The 13,293-nt window shown below is 40.6% G+C and overlaps 1 protein-coding gene across 5 annotated transcripts in view; it reads right to left on the bottom strand.

Annotated features, from left to right (window-relative positions):
- The window catches only part of LOC126285013 (uncharacterized), an 84,126-nt gene that overhangs the window by 18,992 nt on the left and 51,841 nt on the right, over positions 1-13,293 (bottom strand). For 4 of the 5 annotated variants that reach the window (XR_007551595.1, XR_007551598.1, XR_007551596.1 and 1 more), the window contains exon 6: positions 2,999-3,260. The gene's annotated coding sequence lies outside the window, so the exon portion shown is untranslated. Of the gene's footprint in view, positions 1-2,943; positions 3,261-13,293 lie in introns of those variants that run through there. The other variant, XM_049984323.1, reaches the window with a different exon arrangement.

The following is a 13,293-nucleotide window of genomic DNA, read 5'->3' as shown; positions in this document are numbered from 1 at the left end:
GAGTTATATCGTAAAAATGGCTTCCAGCCTCCCCTACCCCCGCCCCAGGAGAAAGCTCAGTGTGTTTTGTGACTAGCAGAAACAGATCTCCCGTAATTGTGCAGTGAAAATTTATGTCCCACTATGAACAGAAATAAGCTAATTAGAACATTGATGGAAACTTTATACCAATGGGGTTGGTTCAGCGACAGATCATCTGTTTCCGAGGAAACAGTCCAGGCAGTCCAACCCACATTCATGAGGTCGCCGCAGAAATCGATTAGACAAGCCTCACGGGAGCTTCAATTGCAAAACAGTAGAGTGGTTAAAGTGGTTTGCAAAGGTCTTAAAATGTATATGTACAAGGTCCAAATCGTTCACGCATTACGACCAGGTGTTCGCCCAAAACGTGAGCAATTTGAAAATGGACATGATGAACCGTTTGCGTGTGTGTGTGTGTGTGTGTGTGTGTGTGTGTGTGTGTGTGTGTGTGTGTGTGTGTGACAAGAAAATTAAATCTAATAGAAATGTTCACAGTGCTTTCGTTACAAATGAAAGGGAGTAATACTACCTTCAGTAGATAACTGAACCAGTTTAACACTAATTCCAGTAAACAGCTTATTGCTAATTTCACTAACAATTCAGAATAGTGAGAGAGAAGAACGACAAAAGTCTTGATAAAATCTAAGTTAAAATTGCGATATATACCATCCCAATCGAGCTTCTCAAAACACCATTCACAATCATATCTAAAATTACTCCTAATAAATAGGTTATTGTCTGATAATAAATTACTTCTATACCTGAAGACTTGTTTGCTCACTGTAACTATTCCTTTAATATTCATTACCCTTTCGTTTTTGTCTGTTACTGTACTTTCTACTAGCAAAATTAATTTACTTAGATTAATGCTGTATTTCCTAGTTTAATGTTTGCTTTAGTTGTCATTTCGATTCATCAATCACCATTGTTTTATTCTTGTTGGTGTTTATTTTCAGTTTGAGATTTTCAAAGGCATCAGGCAAAATCTTTGTTCTATAGTTCATGTTCTTTCCAGAATCCACGAATACTGCTTTATCATCAGCAAATCAAATGCAATGTTGAAAACAAATTTTGATCCTTTTTGTGCTGCACTTCGTTGTTTGTGTTGTGTTCTCTAAAATAAAAATGGAGAGAGAGGAGAGCCTTGTCTGACATTTCTTTTTATTGTGACTCCTTTCTTAGTCCCTTTTATATCTGTACTCAGATTTTTGTAAATATTGAGAAATGATCTATCTCTCCAGGCTATTCCATTTCATTCAGTTGTCTAAACAGTATCTTCTAATCCTCTCTATCAAACGTTTTCGCTAGATCAATGAATGCAGCATATGTTTTCCAATTTATATGATTTTTTCTAATATTGTTCATAATGCCATTATAGCTTCTCTGATTACTTTCCCTTCTTTAAATCCAAACTGGTCATCTTGTAAATGTCGGTTTGTCTTAGGTATTAATCTTTCTTTGAGAATACTGAGTAAAATTTTAAAGCATGGATTATTACTATGAACGTTCTATAATTTCTTGGACGTGGTAACTGATTCAGTTTTTATAATTCCATTGTTGGTATTCCATCATAATAGCAAAAACACACATTAATCTACTGGGAAGTTATCTGCTCCAATCACTAGGTATTTGTTCAAGTTGTTTAAAGCACTGTTGACTTTCGATCTGCTAATTGGTGACCCTGTGAAATCAAATCTACTTCTGCCATTATAGCTGTGTAATCTGAATCGTCTCCAATATCATCATCATCATTAAATAGTGCTTCACAGTATATTCTTTTCACTTAGACTAGATGGTGCTTCTTTCGGATTCAGCAAGAATACTACCATTCTAATCTGTAATTATGTAATTTTAGAGTAGGCCTAGATATACGTTTTGCTACTTCTTCTTCCACCTTCCTACTTATTTGTGTCATCTGTCTGTAAGTAGTTATTTGATTTTCCATTCTTCTGTGCAGATCAAAATCTATTTTTAACCATTTATTTCATTCTTTTATAAAACCCAGTATTTCTTATGTCATACCTGGTTTAATTGAGGAAACTTTCTTTTTCCGTATTATATTCTGTACTTTTGCAGTGATGTTCTCCTTCCTCCCAGCTTACAGTTTACAGAACTATTTTGTCCATCATCCCTCTAAAATTTTGATATGTGTCTTGATTCCTTAATCCTGCTGTGCACCACTTAGTCCTAGTATTGCTCTTCAAATGTAATATTGTACTTGGCTATAACGAAAATGTGATTGGTATCATTGTCAGGGTAGGAATGACTCGATTTTATTTGGTTTATGTGTCCTTGTTTTACTAGAATATAGACTATATTGTTTCTTAAAATATCTCTTAGTGCTTTCCACAAGTAACTTCATGTTTTTCCACCCAGATGTGCCAACGGATTTTGCATTGTGATAGGTACCCACACAGGTATTTAAGTCTCTCATTACCATAACATTACAATTTTTCTTTGTTCTTCCTGATAGTTTTCCTATTTAATCGTACATACCTTTGGTTTCTTCATATTGACTGTTTGTCACTGGGAACTAAACTTATGTCCACAGAAAAACCTTTAGTTTACTGTCAGTAATCGCTCAATGACATGGTGAGTATGAACCACATATTGTTTATCCGTCTGAGCCTTAGAACAACTGGTATGCAACCTGATACCATTGTTTTTTCACCAGCAAAGGTAACTCTTATTTATCTGTGTTGCACAGAAATGGTTGAGGTCAGAAATTCTATATAAATTTAGGAAATAATTTTTACTGATTCAATTACATTTTACTAATATATGAAAGATTAAAAATTAGTAATACTCGTAAAAGTGGAGCAAACAGTTTATACTTTATTGTGCATTGCCCGTTACTTAACAGTTTTCATAGTATGCTACTTCCATAGCTTTTATAAACTTATAAAAAATTATTATCTAAAATGATTTTTGCTAACAAAAATTTTAATCTTCAAATATCAGTCATTGAAAAACATACCATGATTACATGCTTTGTCTTTCCATTATAGCAAACTTACATCACATTATTTACAGCATGCATAAATTTGAAAAAAAAATGGTTTCCTGTAAGGTGACACATGAAACTATAATTGCCATAGAACTTATTCTAAGATGAACAATTGCTGATGTTTATTTAGCGATGCATTGTTTAGTTTTTGTTTGAATAAGAAGCATTGATGAGTCCTCAGTTATCTTGTTCTTAATGTTCTTCTCAGCTTGCCTCTGCATCACAAGACTGCCTGAAAACAAAAATGTAGTTAATTACTGAACTGCATGTTTAAGGCAACTAATCTGTTACCCAGTGTAAAGTCGGAAAAATCCATCTACACTCCTGGAAATTGAAATAAGAACACCGTGAATTCATTGTCCCAGGAAGGGGAAACTTTATTGACACATTCCTGGGGTCAGATACATCACATGATCACACTGACAGAACCACAGGCACATAGACACAGGCAACAGAGCATGCACAATGTCGGCACTAGTACAGTGTATATCCACCTTTCGCAGCAATGCAGGCTACTATTCTCCCATGGAGACGATCGTAGAGATGCTGGATGTAGTCCTGTGGAACGGCTTGCCATGCCATTTCCACCTGGCGCCTCAGTTGGACCAGCGTTCGTGCTGGACGTGCAGACCGCGTGAGACGACGCTTCATCCAGTCCCAAACATGCTCAATGGGGGACAGATCCGGAGATCTTGCTGGCCACGGTAGTTGACTTACACCTTCTAGAGCACGTTGGGTGGCACGGGATACATGCGGACGTGCATTGTCCTGTTGGAACAGCAAGTTCCCTTGCCGGTCTAGGAATGGTAGAACGATGGGTTCGATGACGGTTTAGATGTACCGTGCGCTATTCAGTGTCCCCTCGACGATCACCAGAGGTGTACGGCCAGTGTAGGAGATAGCTCCCCACACCATGATGCCGGGTGTTGGCCCTGTTTGCCTCGGTCGTATGCAGTCCTGGTTGTGGCGCTCACCTGCACGGCGCCAAACACGCATACGACCATCATTGGCACCAAGGCAGAAGCGATTCTCATCGCTGAAGACGACACGTCTCCAATCGTCCCTCCATTCACGCCTGTCGCGACACCACTGGAGGCGGGCTGCACAATGTTGGGGCGTGAGCGGAAGACGGCCTAACGGTGTGCGAGACCGTAGTCCAGCTTCATGGAGACGGTTGCGAATGGTCCTCGCCGATACCCCAGGAGCAACAGTGTCCCTAATTTGCTGGGAAGTGGCGGTGCGGTCCCCTACGGCACTGCGTAGGATCGTACGGTCTTGGCGTGCATCCGTGCGTCGCTGCGGTCCGGTCCCAGGTCGACGGGCACGTGCACCTTCCGCCGACCACTGGCGACAACATCGATGTACTGTGGAGACCTCACGCCCCACGTGTTGAGCAATTCGGCAGTACGTCCACCCGGCCTCCCGCATGCCCACTATACGCCCTCGCTCAAAGTCCGTCAACTGCACATACGGTTCACGTCCACGCCGTCGCGGCATGCTACCAGTGTTAAAGACTGCGATGGAGCTCCGTATGCCACGGCAAACTGGCTGACACTGACGTCGGCGGTGCACAAATGCTGCGCAGCTAGCGCCATTCGACTGCCAACACCGCGGTTCCTGGTGTGTCCGCTGTGCCGTGCGTGTGATCATTGGTTGTACAGCCCTCTCGCAGTGTCCGGAGCAAGTATGGTGGGTCTGACACACCGGTGTCAATGTGTTCTTTTTTCCATTTCCAGGAGTGTATAAGCAATTGCTATCAAAATTTTCTGTCTCTACGTGAATACATAAGAAGAGCTGAACTTCAGAAACAGTTTAAATTATCCTTCTCTATTTATGTGGTTAGTTTTATCCCCAGCAGTCTGAAATAAAAATAACACACACAATAACTCGATTTTTCGTTGACACTAGAGATAACCTGAGTATGACTATTGATTTATCCATAAAGGGCATCATTGGAATGACTTTTACAATCTTTAACACCTTTTTTGTGACAACAGAAGTTCAGCATGGCTTGTGCATTTCCCTGTTAATATAGTGCCTAATGTCTCAATCAAGTGCTTTCCTGTATTCTATAATTTTCATGCAGCTAATGTAACTTATAAAGTCAGCCTAGATGCAAATGATCATGAATGGACTCATGTCCAAGATTTAATGTCGCTTTTCGTAAATATATGCTATGTGACCAAGATTTTATGGCTATCAAATGATTGGTTTTTGTTTGTGATCATTGTAGTTAATTAGCACATTTTTTAATTCTGTAGATGCCTAATGATTGTCTATTGTTTGGCTGAAACTGGTAGTTTTCATAAACTGACTTACATATATTTTACCAAATCACGTTTTTCAACAACAAAAAGTTATGAGTAATCCAATCTTGAGTAACGAATTGGATAAATGTGTTCTATAAATGTAATTAAACCAGTTAGGTTAACAGAAGAGTAAATAGAATTATGAAGATTGTGCAAAGTACATAGACCACTTTTGTCTATGGGGGAAAAGACCACTTTTGTCTATGGGGGAAAAGACCACTTTTGTCTATGGGGGAAAAGACATTTTATACTGCAGCCATTAACTTTATCTTAACTGCTTGAAGCACCAATATATTAGGTATACAACAGTTTAACTCACCTTTAGCATCCGAAACACAGCTTTCTTTTTTCTTAACATTAAGCATAAATTTCCTTTCTTGTTTTTGTTGTGAGATTCGTGTTGCTGCAGCTCTGTCATAAGTAGCAGTCTAATCATGAGGATATTAACCTAGCAGTGTGAGGTAAACACAAGCTATACATTTTACGGAGCAGCAGCTTGGTTCAAAGCATTGCAGGTCTTGTAATTTTACCACATTCAATGTAGGGAGTGATTGTCCCAAGATTTATAGTTCATATTCAGATTAAATGTGTGTGTATGTTTAGGGGTATTTATTCAAACAATTACAAAGTTTGTGACTGCATACTTAGTCCTATCAAGAATTCTACTGTGATATGGAAGGAGTTGGTAAAGAACAATGATTCTAATCCCACCTGCAGACACTATTTTCTTGGGCACATTGTAAATGAGTTTCATCGCTATGTATTTCACACTTTTCTGTGTCAAAATAATATTCACTTGAGGGGAGCAGAGATTATGTGCCCTAACTTGTATTTCCAAAGCATGTTTCCTTGTCTCTGTTTTAACAATATTCAACATTGTTTTGATTTAATTGTAAAAACCTATCAATTTCTAAGAAGGTAGACACATTCCAATTTTTATACGTATCTGAAGCATTTCACTGCGTTGTTTATACTATCAAATTATTTCTTGATCCTTAATTATTCTCGCTACGTCCTAAATTTGTCATTTTCGGTCAGAAGATACTCTGACCTCAAGTTTCCGTGGCTGCCAATCAGGATCAGACAAGCCTTCACAATCATCCAGTTGGTAAGTTGGTATAAGGACTAGGCACTCACGTGGCCAAGCATTGCGGAAGTACTAGCTGGGCGGTCTGCAGCGTGGCAGTCCACCTCCAGCGTTGGACTACGTGGCTGCAAGGTGGAGCACACGGGGTTTCTCCACAGCCAGCCTCCAGGCATCTCAGGCTGCGTGCCACGTGCGCTAGCGCAGCTGCCAGGCCACGCCGTACCGAGCAGCTTACACGCGACACGCACCAGGACGGGCGCCATCACCGCCAGACGCTGTCGGTTGTCTCACTACACTTCACTCGCTGCCTACCAGGCTCATTTGGCTTCTGAACCACTATCATTAGAGTACTGTTTGAAAGGTAACTATTATTAAAGATTCTTACTGTGCAGAAAGCATTCTTGACTCACTACCATCTGAATTAGTGGAGACTCCATCCCACAGCTTCCCACACATGCATCATCGCCATCACAAGTACTGTCAGGTAGCTGTGGGGAGCGATAGGAACCAGATGTTCGAAGCTTTAATGGGAGCCGGAACGATGAAAATTACAAAATTAACGTTTTTTATTTATTTTTCATTATAAAATTATTTGGACTCTTCTGAATAAAACAACTTTCACCCTTCTAAGTGAATTCCAAGTGTTTTATTTATCACTGCGAAGTTGACGCGCCGCGTAAACAGTTGTAGCGACTTCTGTGTCACCTCTGACGGCACCGCTCGCTGGCTGCAAGCAGGGTGTCTTTGCGGAATTAGACAGTGTTTTGTTTTCCAACGTTGTATGGCCTTATCTCTGTAAAAAGTGATTGTTCATCTCGGTAAACATAAACGCTATACCGAGTGTGTTGACTTGTGGGGTTTGCTTTCTGTTGTTTAGCTGTTCAATTTTGCGTATTTGACGAATTTTACACGTACCTGTTTTACGTATTTGGTTTGTGGATATCAACATGCCCCGTTTCTGCACTAGTGTGTTTCAGAAAAGGCACAATGAGTGGAAGAAGAAATCTTTTGTTGTATCGAAAAGAGATACTGTTCAGACTGCTTCACCGACTACTCCAAATGAATGTGAGACAACTTCTTGCAGCAAGAAACATCGTGACAGCAAAGAAAAAGGTGAAAACTATGAAAGTGACAGTAATGATGTGAATGAAATAATGAATATTTCCTTGCTCTCTAAAATTTTGAAACATAGCGTATTATGCCACGTTTGAAAATAAAGAGGATTGGAATTGAAAAGAACTTACACATTGGTTTGGCATGTAAAATGTTATTGAAGTGTAACAAATTTACTGCGGATGTTTCGTTTTCTAATTCTAACAGTATTCCTTGTAGCGGTAATAGTGGAAAGAAGGTGTATGATATAAATGTTAGGCTAGTGTATGGCTTGCATTGCTTTTACAAGGGTAGTGCTGCAGGGACAATGTTATGTTGAATTATGAACTTGTCAAAACCACCAACCAAGTTTGGATTTTGTGATGAATTGGTGGCATCTTCTGCTGAAGATATTGCTCAAGCAACAGCGAAGAAAGCAGTTGAAGCAGCTCTGTCAGATAATGGGAATTGTAGAGATTTAACTGTTGCTTTAGATGGATCATGGCAATGTAGAGGTCATAAATCTCTAAATGGAGTTGTGACAGCTACCAGTGGAGACAGCTGCAAAGTAATTGCTGTTGCTATTCTCTCAAAACATTGTAGATTTGAGGGCAATACCCAGGAACGAACATAGCGAAAGTTGTGAAGCAAATTTTCACGGCACGAGTGGAGCGATGGAAGTAGAGCGAGTGAAAGCAATTTTTTCCGGATCACAGGAGTGGTATAATGTATGATACAATAACTATCTATGAGATGGTGATTCGAAGGGATATGCAGCTGTAGAGGAACTCAAACCTTATGGCAATGAAATTCACATTAAAAAACAGTAGTGCATTGGAGACGTGCAGAAGCACATGGTGGCTTGCTTGCGCAAAGTAAAGCACACATTTGGATCCCAGAAGCACTGTGATGGTAAGACCCTTGGAGGAAGAAGAAGATGAAGCAATTGACAGATTGCAGCGGTATTATGGGTGTGCAATTAGGCAAAATACAAGAAGCATTGAGCATACGAGGAAAGCAGTATGGGCATAATTTTTTCATACTGCATCAACAAATGAGCACCCACAACATGTACTGTACCCCACAGGTGATGACTCATGGTGAGAGTGCCAATCAATTTAATTTGGATTAGGATTCCCAAAAGAGCGTTTGTACAGTTTAAAACATTGCATTTTGGAGTGTATGATGCAGTGGCAACACACAATGAAGGAAACATTATCAAATGTGATATGCTGAAACGTTTAAGTTTCCAACCAGGACACAACACCATTGCGCCTAATCGATGAAGAAAGATTAAGAGTTGCAGGAAGAAGAGACAAAAGCCTACAACATACATCAAAAGTGAAGAAAAGACCAGTGAAAAGGAAAGTACCACTGGAAAAAGAAGAGGATTCTGATAATCCATCATATGGGGCAGGAATGTATTAAAAAACTTTGGAATACATTTCCTGTAACTTTAAAATTTACATCTTTGAGGAACATTTTCTCAAAAACTGCTAACAATATATCAATGTACACAATATTGTTTACTTTTTTCCTTCATTTTTATACAAATTGTAAAAAATATTGTATAATTCAAGAGGTATAGAAGAAAAGTGCAAAATTTTAGAGAAGAAAAATAAGCATCTGTTAAAAAAATATAAAACAAAAACCAGTAACTATTTCTTAACATGACATTATAACTCTTTAGAGAAATATTCACTGAAAATGTAGTCCAAATTTCAGAGCAATATGTTTAATGGTTTTAGAAAAAATGTTTCTTCTATTTGTTAAAATTAACATGTAGGAGATGGATCGTTCTGGCTACCCTTAACTAGCGGCACTCGTGCTTAGCTGCTATGATTTTGCTTTATACTTCTTTGATCAAGATTTGAGTGTTCTATCCAACATTAGCGTTCAGCCCCTCACTGCACAGAGTTTCCTCCATGGTAATAACTTTTGTCCATCAGTTTTACATCTGATAACGAATTTATACGGGATGATAGTGCCTCGTTATTCAACATACTTTGCATTAAAATTTGATGTCTGTTTTCCAAGACAATGTCAATACAAGTGTTGGTCTGCTATGCGTCTTTTTAAACTACTTTGACCACAGTCCCAGTGCAGTGTTAGTGGTATAAATCTGAAAGGTGCAAAAATGGTTCAAATGGCTCTGAGCACTATGGGACTTAACGTCTATGGTCATCAGTCCCCTAGAACTTAGAACTACTTAAACCTAACTAACGTAAGGACAGCACACAACACCCAGTCATCACGAAGCAGAGAAAATCCGAGACCCCGCAGGGAATCGAACCCGGGAACCCGGACGTGGGAAGCGACAACGCTACCGCACGACCACGAGTTGCGGAATGAATGGTGCAAATATTATTTAGAGTCCAAGTCATGTCCCCACAAGGATGTAAATTATGTGTTCAAAAGTACCTGGACACCCCTAAAACATACGTTTTTCACTATTAGGTGCACTGTGCTGCCACCTACTGCCAGGTACTCCATATCAGCGACCTCAGTGGTCATTAGACATCATGAGAGAGCAGAATGGGGCGCTCCGCAGAAGTCACGGACTTCGAACGTGGTCAGGTGATTCGGCATCACTTGCGTCATACGTCTATACGCGAGATTTCCACACTCCTAAACATCCCTAGGTCCACTGTTTATGATATGATAGTGAAGTGGAAACGTGAAGGGACACGTACAGCACAAAAGCGTACAGGCCGACCTCGTCTGTTGACTGACAGAGACCGCCGACAATTGAAGAGCGTCACAATGTATAATAGACATCTATCCAACCACATAGGAATCGCATCAGAATCCACTGGAATTACTATGACAGTCAGGAGGGAGGTGAGAAAACTTGGATTTCATGGAGGAGCGGCTGCTCATAAGCCACACATTAAACCGGTAAAGGCCTGCAGTTCTAGGCGCTTCAGTCCGGAACCGCGCGGCCACTACCGTAGCAGGTTCGAATCCTGCCTCGGGCATGGATGTGTCTAATGTCTTTAGGTTAGTTAGGTTTAAGTAGTTCTAAGTTCTAGAGGACTGATAACCTCAGATGTTATGTCCTATAACATGTTATGTGCTCAGAGCCATTTGAACCATTTTTTACACTGGTAAAGGCCAAACGACGCCTCGCTCCGTGTAAGGAGCGTAAACATTGGACGATTAAACAGTGGAAAAACGTTGTGTGGAGTGACGAATCGCGGTACATAATGTGGCGGTCCGATGGCAGGGTGTGGGTATGGCGAAAGCCCGGTGAACATCACCTGCCAGCGTGTGTATTCAGAGGCGGTGGTGTTATGGTGTTGTGTTTTTCATGGAGGGGGCTTGCACCACTTGTTGTTTCGCCTAGTACTGTCACAGCACAGGCCTACAATGACGCTCTAAGCACCTTCTTGCTTTCCGTTGTTGAAGAGCAATTCGGGGATGGTGATTGCAACGCGGTCGAGCACCTGTTAGTCATGCACGGCCTGTGCGGAGTGTTTACACGACAATAACATCCCTCTAATGGACTGGTCCGCACAGAGTCCTGACCTGAATCGTATGGAACACCTTTGGGATGTTTTGGAACGCAGAGTTAGAGCCAGGCCTCACTGACCGACGGCAATACCTCTCTTCAGTGCAGCACACCGTGAAGAATGGGCTGCCATTCCCCGAAGAAACCTTCCAGCACCTGATTGAACGTATACCTGCGAGAGTGGAAGCTGTCACCGAGGCCAAGGGTGGGCCAACACTATACTGAATTCCAGCATTACCGACAGAGGCTGCCACGAACCTGCAAGTCATTTTCAGCCAGGTGCCCAGATACTTTTGATCACATAGTGTACCAAATTAGCATTACTGTTTTCAGGATTAGACTGATATTCTCCCTTGGGCTTAGATGGTTCACACTTTCGTTTGAACAGATGCAACTTATGGTTGACAACCAGATAAGGACAGTAATGGAGGGATCTGGTGGTAGAAGTTTCTAATGTGTCCTAGTAGGACAGGAGCTATGGGCTGTTTGTTACTGGTTCACAAGCCATTATCAATTATGAACTGCAGATACCTCCAAAGACTTATGCTACCAATAGTCAGATTAAATCAACAAGCACCTTCCAAGGATACTGCAGGGACTGAAACCTAGACAGTGTACTGTGCATTTAAATGCCATTAACGATATGGGAGAGCATGTATAGTGGGTGAGGCAAGTGTTTAAGTGGCTACCTGTGGCACAACTAACACTCCGTTTAAAAAAGTCTCACTTTTTGCTGAAAGTATATTGTTTAGACCTCATTATTAGTTGTGAGAGAGCCGAAACTAATCCAAGGATATTCAAGATTTGATGGCACTATGTACAGAAAAAGAGTTTTAGTCTTTCTTGGTCCTGACGAATTATCACCGAAAGTTTCTACCAAAATCTGTGGAAATAGTATAGCCGCCCACTCATCTATTGAAGGAACGAATTAATTTTCACTGGTCAGCAGAGTACAAAGATGCATTCAGTCAGTTGAAAGAACTGTTAAGAACTGACCGACATTAGTCTTCCCAAACTATGAGAAAGAATATATCATGTGATTCAAGTTACCATGTACTCGGCTGTGTATTAAGTCAGGAAGTGCACATATCAGAACATCCAGTCGCCTATGCCACACAACATTTAAATGGAGAGGAAAAGAATTATTTAACAGTGGAGAAATAGATGCTGAGTCTCATATATTGCATAGCATATTTTCTATGTTATTTGTATTGGACAAAATGAAACTGATATGGTTTTTTGGTTTAAAACATCCATCGAGCGGTGGGCAATAAAACTATGACTTTTATTTTCAGGTGATTCATTGATCCAGCAAGTCACGGGGAAATTCCGATGGGCTGATACAGGAACTTTGTGTGGCATGTTGAATAGGTTCTATCTCTCCAGTGAGGCAGAAGTCACAAGCAGCTGACGCAGACTGTAAGCTATTTGCGACGCGACCATAATTCATCGTGCATGGTGGAGTGTTATGTAAACAAACAGAACTCGGACCTTGTGTTGTGGTAACAGCTAAATCCCAAAATGAAATGTTACAACAGGCATATGAACATCTATTAGCAGGGCGTGGAGGTCGAAGAACAGGTCAATTTGTAGGCAAACATGTAAGTAGGGCATAGAACAGTATGGAAAGAAATGTGAATAATATGCGCAATGGGGTGAATTAAGTCATTAGTGTATACCGCTGCTGAGGTTACCAGAGGTCAGAAAACCGTTTGAGATGAACGATTTGAACATCTTTCATCCTCTTTGGCAGACGCTTGCAACTAATGGTAATGTATTAGCGATAACAGATCACTTTTGGCGCTTTGTAGAAATGATAGCTGCTTTAAATCAACAATATGACAAAGTGGCGCAAGCCATGGTTAATAATTAGTGCTCCATAAACGTTGACTATGGGAAAAAATACTAACTGGATGTTGAAACTGACAAAGCAGCTTTGTCTTTTGTTACTTACCCGTAAATTAAGAACAAACATTTTACACCCACAAGCAAATGGCAGAACACAACAGGTTCTAGGATGATAGGGAAAATGTTAAGACATACATACATACAGCGCACACATTTTCAGGAAGCAGGATCTCATTGGTTGTACTCAATATACGACTCACGTTCAAGGACAACAGAACGATTGGAATTACGGAACAGAAGGATAATTCTAAACAGGATTCAGTGTGACATCACGGAACCGACTTCTCAGCTTCCAGCGATAATAACAGAGGCTATGGATCTTAACCTAACATATGCTCTGATGTAGCTACACAATAAT

The sequence above is a fragment of the Schistocerca gregaria genome, chromosome 8 (assembly GCF_023897955.1).
Source record: "Schistocerca gregaria isolate iqSchGreg1 chromosome 8, iqSchGreg1.2, whole genome shotgun sequence".
Lineage (NCBI taxonomy): Eukaryota > Metazoa > Arthropoda > Insecta > Orthoptera > Acrididae > Schistocerca > Schistocerca gregaria.
Note: the sequence above shows the minus strand (reverse complement) of the source record. Positions and strands in the feature narration are given on the sequence as shown.